This window comes from Rutidosis leptorrhynchoides, unplaced genomic scaffold, assembly GCF_046630445.1.
Source record: "Rutidosis leptorrhynchoides isolate AG116_Rl617_1_P2 unplaced genomic scaffold, CSIRO_AGI_Rlap_v1 contig260, whole genome shotgun sequence".
Taxonomy (NCBI): Eukaryota; Viridiplantae; Streptophyta; class Magnoliopsida; order Asterales; family Asteraceae; genus Rutidosis; species Rutidosis leptorrhynchoides.
This window is the reverse complement of record NW_027266508.1, coordinates 69,878-78,446: the sequence shown is the minus strand read 5'-3', so window position 1 is coordinate 78,446 and position 8,569 is coordinate 69,878.

The window sequence follows — 8,569 nt, the reverse complement described above, 5'->3', positions numbered from 1 at the left end:
ATAGTCACAGAGTTATCTACCAGCATTCTGAATTTTTATTTTTATTTTTGAAGCCCTTTAGGTTATTTTTGTTTCATTGTAATGTTTTAATTGGGTTTAATCTTCAATTCACATTTCTTGATATTGACCTTTGCTGTAACGATTCGGCCCCGCCCCGGCCCGCTGGCCGTTCTCTTCTCGATCTCATCGGCGCCGGCGGCACGACGAGCACGGCATCTCCAAAGAATCGACAAGACTGTCTCCACAGACCAACACACGTCTTTCCAGCTTGTTTTGTCCTCATTCGCACGCTTTCCGGGAAATTTCGAGAAGCTTCCCAGACGGTCACCCATCCTCGACTACTCCAGGTTGAGCACGCTTAACCGTGGAGTTTTTATCGATGGGCTACCAAAAAGAAGTTGCAACTTGTTAGTATGGATAGTACAAATCAATTCTTTTAGCCCATCGTCTTCCACGTACCATTCCCTTCCAATGCTGATTGTCATATTTTCATGCGGGTGTTCACATTTGCATTTTTCTCTCATCTTAGTCATGCACTCGTTAAGGTCAAGATCAGTACGTGAAACTGTTAGATCGTTCAAGGCTAGCCATCCTAGCTTTGGGATTGTATTTACAGCTGAATCTAACTATATTGTACCATATTTGGTAAGTGATTAATACTGCTTTCTTTGTTTCATTATAATATTTTAATTGGGTTTTATCTCCAATTCACATATCTTGACATTAATTTCGTGTCATTTTTCTGTCATTGCAGCAATGCGAAAGCAACGATGATGTGGGAATATCAAACCGAATAGGTCAATTACACTAAGAGATGGTATGGTGATGGGTGGTAAAGGATGCAAAGGTCTAGTGAAGTATTGGCGTACATTCGGAGACATCATCCTAGTTAATGGTACTTCACATTTCGAGCAATAAACTGTGTGATGTTTCTAAATGTACGCCAATACTCCATTCCGATCCTGTTTTCTTTACCACTCATCCCAATATCTTCTTTCTTTTTTGTCGCTAGTCAAATGTACCCCAATACTGCACTCGATTATGACTGCCCCATGAAGTTTGTAGGTCTTCTTGTACGTCAGCTTTCAAGTTCTCAACAACAAGAAGGGGTCAATAATACACGTCTTCCAACGTTCAGGTTGTTGATCATTTTCTTGTTAAGGACTAATGAGCTCAACTACTTCATCTTCCAACAAAATGATGAATGGGATCAACAGGAGGTCTTAGATCAGCTGGCGTCAGCTATAAGTATATCTCTTGATGCTCACTAAAGAAACGAGCTTGGCGAATTAAGGAAAATTTTGGCTAAAAAATATTCCTACCTCCGTATAAAAATACATGAAATTTTTTAATTTTAAGTTCATCCAAATTGATATGTATTTAATCAATAATCTTCACTGAATACATGTCAATTTGAATGAACTAAAAAATTAGAAAACATCATGTTATGCAGAGCAAGAAACTAAGGCCCTGTTCGGTTGGGGTAGTTTTTTGAAATATTTTTGAAAATTTTCGTGTTTTTCACTTCTCACGAAAAAATTGTTCGGTAGTGAGTTTTCATTTTCAAAATTTCAGAAAATTTTCAAGAAATTCTCAAAAAACTGAAAGAGTCAAATTTAAAGTTTTCAAATTATTCGAGGGAGTGGATTGAAACAAATAGAAACGTCAGGGATCATTGTGTATTATAACAAAAAAAATGTCAGATCTCTTTCGTCTACCAGCGGCCAAGCGATGAGCTGAGGTAGTCACCAGAGGCGTCGTTAGGCTTGGCGATGACAGTGGACAGGCCACTGTCGGTGAGGAGAGTCACCGTGCCGGTCGGAGGAGAGCGACGGCCAGTCGCTTTGGTCGAAGAAATCGAAGGATTCCGTCATTCTTTGATATTTCAGTCAACGGGGAGTATGATTTTTGGGCTAAGGGAAGGCGATTAAGGTTCGGAAGAGATGATGGGACGGGCGGAGTGTGGTGGCGATGATGGTGTCGATTGGAAGAGGTGGTTGTGAGGTGATGAGGGTGGCTGTCGAGAGAGGGAGGAAGAGACGGATGACTTTTAGAGTAAAACTAGGGATTTTGACTTTTAGAGCAAATTGGGGATTTTGACTTTTGGAGCAAATTGAGTAAAAACGAGATGAAAATTAACCACCGAACAGTTTTTGTATTTTAATTTTCATTGAAATACAAATCGAAGGATTGAAAATTTTACAAGAAAAATGAGAAGTGGAAAATTTTCAATACCGAACGGGCTTAAAATTGAAAATTTACATACACTTACTTAACATAATAGTTGTAAACTGGAATCAAATTGACAGAGTATAAAACAAAACTTCACAACAGAGAGCTTTTTGTTCCAATTACCTGACTCTAGAATCGATGATCAATATCTTTTTAGTTCTAATCCAGTTTAATCATAGACGTCTATTCAGTTGTAATATACAGTTAGAGATATAATGTCAAAATTACACTTTTAACTCTAGAGTCCATAGATCACTCCTTAATAAAATTGAAGAGGTACATTCTAATAATCTCATAAAAGAGAAACAGAGGTAATTAAGTTTTAATACAACACATAAAATATCGGCTGCTGTGAACTAAAGTTAACTGACAAAAGAGTAACAAATAAAGTATTAAAACATTATTTAATAAATTTGTTAACATTCACACGAAGAAAATAATAATAATTATATTTCAAAAAAAAAGGTGAAAAATTATATACTAACTTCATCTCAAAATAAATATAAATATAAATTTATATTTATTTTAGACGGATATAACTTAATTTGTGACGGGTTTAATATTTTAAGTAAAACTAAAAAGAGTATCAAGTAAAAATGAGTGGCCAACAAATAAAAATCCTAAGGATAAGCATTTTGAAAGAAAGAAAAAAGCCATCATCACTTAAAATAATGACTCCAGTAACCTAATGAATTCCTCATTAGCGATTGTCTTCATATATAGCATTTGCAACACTCGCAGCTGGTCCAACGCTGCCACAGAGATCCCTCTTACTTCAAAACCCACCACGAGTGACGATGCAGTGATGAAATTTGTAGGTGGTGCGGGTGGAAGTGCCGGAATAAGCATATTATGATTCCTGCAATGACGAATATATAATGACCAAAAAAAACTTGTAAATCAAATCTAAATCAATTGACGTTTACTTAAAATGATAATGAGCATGATGTTTTACCAAAAAAATATTATACATACAAAATATACCTTAAAAGTTATTGTAAAAACAAAACCGAACTAACTTTTGATTTATCTAACAAACCATTCTGTTTCAATTATATGATGCCACTTTAGTCTCTCAGTGAAGACTGAAGATATAAGGTCTACAATCTAATTTGTAACCATTTGACAACTTTATCCTCATAATGTTATTTTGATTTCATAAAAATAAAACGAGGACCATTGAAATAATTGTGTAAGTTAAGAAATTAACAAGATAACAATATAGTATTATATTTTTTATAATGATGGCAAAAAAACCAGAAAATGGTACATCTCAAACAGCAAAAACAAAGCAAATTTATTTAAATTTATCTACGATTTTGACAGTTTTTTGCCTAATAAGTTCGATGAGTCCGGGTTTTGGGTGAGTTCAAAAATCATGTCTCTAATCAAAAAGACATAAAGCACATCACGATGAATTTAGACCATAGAAAGAGTTGAACTTCGTCTGGACCCTAAAACGGTAAAAACTGTGTTATGTTTTTTGTCCAACACGATCGTTGGCTACATGATGTGCTTACATTAGAAAGGAAGAAATGATTGAGATAACATAGCCATTATATTCAAAAAAGTGATCAAAGATTCAAAAAGGAGAAAAAATAATGGAGCAAAAATAATTAAGGAGCATCATTCTGCTGTTCCCACCAATTAAAAAATAATGAAACAAAAATATTAAAAGAAAAATCTGTAATCGAAAAGTTAAAAATACGTATAAACAAACATGATATTATATTAATATTTTATCTTTCATATATGTCTATTTTTAATTAATGGGAGCAGCATTTTGCTGTGCCTGAACAAATAGCAAAGTTTCTTTCATAATGGAGTTAGGGACGAGGGGTGAGGGTGGACCAAAAATAGTAATGTTGAGGGTTTCACAATGTGTTAAATATAAGAAGAGTATTTCATATCGACAAAAGGAAAGATGAGGATTATACATAGGTTTGGCCAAAGATGTATTTAAGGTCTTCATTAATGCATGATGTTCTTACAAAGCACGAGCATTATTACATGAAATAGGACACTCCCTTATTATATATATATTTCATGAAGTATATAGGACACTTCACCACCCTGGAATTTTAGTTCACATGGGGGCTTGAAGTTATAGCCGTACGTGAAAGAAAAATAGATGCAAGAAATTGGATTTCGAAGGTATTTTAGACAATTCAGACAAGGCTGCAGATGGCAAGGAAGTATGGGACAGTCTTGATATAGTTCATTCCCCAGAATACCTTCATTTCCTCAAATGCTACTTACCAGCATTTTTGGTTATTCTTCTAGAAATCACCATGCGATAGTTTGCAGACAATTCTTATCACAAGCTGTGGAATCTTGTTCTGGCAATTCTTAACCGGCTTTCCTTCAGACTGAGGCTCTCCATCCCTTTGTTCAGGACCTCTTGAAGGTGGCTATGGAAGTACTCCCTCACCGACGATGAAAAGAATGTTTAATATGCATTCACTTGATACTTGATCTTTATAGGACTTTTAGACCGACAGAAGAGGAGGTTCGACCATTCTTGAACATCTTCGTCTTCAAGCTTTAACATAACTTTTGGTTTAGTTTCAGCCATTTCTTGATAACCCGATCTCACAAACTTTTCATTCCAAAGCTTTTTCACGGAAGCGCAATTTCTCCATCCATATTTATTCTGTGGAAATAAGAAAAAAGTCATGACATCAGTAAGCTAGCATATACTACGTACCTCCAAATCACAATGGATAACCTTTCGTACTTTTAGATTCATCATATATATTGATATACATGAATATATATATTTAAAAATATAAAATATTATTTATTTTGATATTGAAAAAGTATATATTATAAAGAAAAACTTTTGATACTAGATATATTACAAGATAATTTGAAGAAAAAAAATCATATAAATATGCACCACAAGAAGTGGTGTATAAAGGTAATTATATTATCCAAAAATCACATTGCATTAAGCCAAGACCCAACATGATATGGGAAGATTCCAGGCTCAAATGCAAGGTACTGACTTATAAATCCATTGAAATAGCTAGTTTTTCCATTTCGCTCTACATTGCTATTTTTTTCATTGTAATCGAAATTATCCTGAATAAGTAGTTTATTATTTGAATGACGATATCAATCCTCACTATTATTTGAATGACGATATCAATCCTCATCACATATGATTATGATTTTTGAGAAGTTCAAACCATCCAATTAAATTTAATTCTGCAGATCGAGATAGGTCAGAAGTGACATTAACTTACTTCATCATCTTTAATTCAGATAATTATTTTCCAAGAAAATTATAAGATGATATTGCTTTTAATTATAACCATTATATCTCGGGCTCAACGCTAAGAAAAATATATAATAGGCCTGAATGTTATGTTAGCATGCACTAAGAAAGCTGAGAGATTATTTTTCTCGGGAATTCAGAATCAGCACTTCATTTCTTGAAGTCTATGGAGTCAACATCAAATATTCAATCTAAAGCTGAACTTGACCTTAAATTATTTTATTATTTTTTTTCTTTTGATAATGTGCACTCTTATATATAAATGCCAAAAGAACAAAACCACAGACAATGTCATTCCCCCACCTAAGGAAAAATGAAAGATCAATGACTCTACTGGCAAATATCAAAAGAGAAGGGGCATAACTATTAGTTTTTCTTTTCTCAAAAAAGTAAAGATTTTTATCAGATGAACAATATATATTGTATCGTGTGTGTTCATACACCAACGCCACAAAGATTCTCAATTAGCTCTGATTGAGATTTAAACAAGAAATTTCGCTCCAAGGCCGGGAAAGGTTAGGAAAAGACGTTTGCAGGCAAAATAACGAGAAAGAAAAAAGTTATAACAAAAGATTATGTATGGCGCATTGAATTCTTACAATGTAGTTGAAAATCAAGAGAGTATGAGACAAAATAGGGAAAACATTGGATCAAAAATGTTATTGATCAGCTCTATGCACTAATACGACGAACAATCACAGAATCTAGGGTTTGCAATTCAGGTAAAAATTATTATCGGCATCTGTTGAACCAATAATATTGTTCTTGTAACTAGTTTAGTCAGCCTACATCCTTCTAACAGAAAATATATATATCTAATTAAAATTATTATGATCATCAAGCTACCTATATCTTTTTACAATAGATTTGAAAGAGACAAAGATACAAAATATATTGAAATAAGAAATCTTACCTAGTAAATCGTTAATTCAATTGATAAAATGTTATATATCAAACTTAAAATCATACGTCAATATGCCTTGAAGATTCATCTGCAATTGTCAGAATGAAGATATTTTTGAACTTATAGTTAAAAGAAGTGGCTGTGATGAAAACTTTCAGGCGGCTGCAAGAGATAGTAAATAAAAATGTTTGAGCCCATAACCCTCATGGAGAGATAATGTTTGAAGTTTAGTAATTGACGACTTTATCTTTGCCATATAATTTTATTTTTCATATCAAAATAAAATTATTTTAAATAATGAATCCAATATATAAATTTAGTAAAATATTTGTTTAATTAGAAAATAAAATTTAAAACACATATATACAGATTGAGTAAAATTTTAATAGTATTAATTGAGGTGTCAAATGATTAAAAACTAAGGGGAAACTTAAAATTAGAGTAGGGATTTATTTATGTGTTATTGTATTAAAATTCAGAATCAGTCCTGGTGTATTTATTTTATCATTTGCCGTTCATAAGTCCCCATAAGGGAATCGTTTTTCGGTTAATTTATAGAAGGACACCGTTTGAGGCTTCTTTTATTTCTTTGTTTAAAACGACCACATTTCAAGTCGGGAAATTTGAAGAATTGAAACTGTTCACAGGGTACTCTACCTTTTTTTTTTTTTTTTTTTCCACTTTTGATCTAATAACAATCGCCGTCTCCATTTCGCCATCGCCATGCATCTCTCTCTCCCTCTCTCTCAAAGGACGTTGATTGTGCGTATGTATGGATGGTCTTTCATAATGCATGCTTATGTTCCCACTAGATTAATATAACTATAAGATACTCAAATAAACCACTTGAAAATTATTTGAAGTGCAGCATATTTGATGTATGATAATCTTTAAGAGATATTGGCATGCATGAGCTTAAAACTTTTAGAATGCACTGGCATTGGCACCGAGTGACACTTCAACAAATGCAAATGTAAATGGTTTCAACAGGTTCGATAATGAAAATCTGAAGATATGATGCTGGATACTTAACATTAAATTTTCCTTGTGTTAATAATATCATACCATTACGTAGTAGTCAAAATGGTATTAAATTGACGTGGGCTATAAAAAAACCATTACATAATATATTACAACGAAAAAATATGCCAACAAACTAAGGTGAAAAGAGTTTCTTAAATAATTAAAAGTGATCCACACATTTACATATTGTTGTTAGTCCAGTTAATATATATATATATATATTATAAGCCAAGAACTTTGATACTAGATAAGCAACAAGATGACCTGAGAATCCAGTTACAGGAAAACTAGGAACAGATATATTTCCCCACTTTCCTTTGAAGAAAAAAAAAGAAAAATCACATAAATCCACCTCAAGAAGGGGTGTATAAAGATTAATATTTAATCTCAAGCTAGTGGAAGTAAATGTTGTCCCAAGACTAAAAGGTAAACTATGTATGATATTAGGGATTATTAGTATTAGTCCCTATAGTTTTTATCAGTTTGCACAACTAGGCTAATTTAATTGAGCTTATAGCATATATAGGGCTAATTGAATTAAATGATTCGTGATCGAGAGACAAGCAATGTAACTTAAGTTAAGCTCCGAGAAGGTACTGCCGCCAACTTTTATTTATTAGCAAAACCATGCATTTGCTCTTGCCTCTTGGTCCTGATGTTTCATTATAAAGCAGGTTCCTAATGTCCCATTTCGGGTACGTTATGTTTGACAAACAGTGGGGTATGTGCTCCTTTTTCGCTACCTTCCATTAAAAATCGCTGACGTGATAAGTTTAACCATTAATATGATGAAATGTGTTAATTAGATGTATATATAATTTCCATGTGACCTATTTGGATGATCAACTAGATTACAGAGAAATATCCAAACAAACACAGGAAGATTTATATAAAACTTTTCTAAAACACACCCGACCGACCGATCGGTTTTTATTAAAAAAAAGAATGGCTATCGACACCAAACGGTTTTTGTTAAAACAAAAACCAAAAAGATCAAATGTTTTTGTGGCTGATGTTGAAGTCAGTTTTTCCATCAAACCGAATTTGTCGAATGAGTTTCTCCTAAATTTCAGGAACGGACACCGAACCGACTTCAAAGCAAAAATGGACCGACATCAACTTAGTTCGGT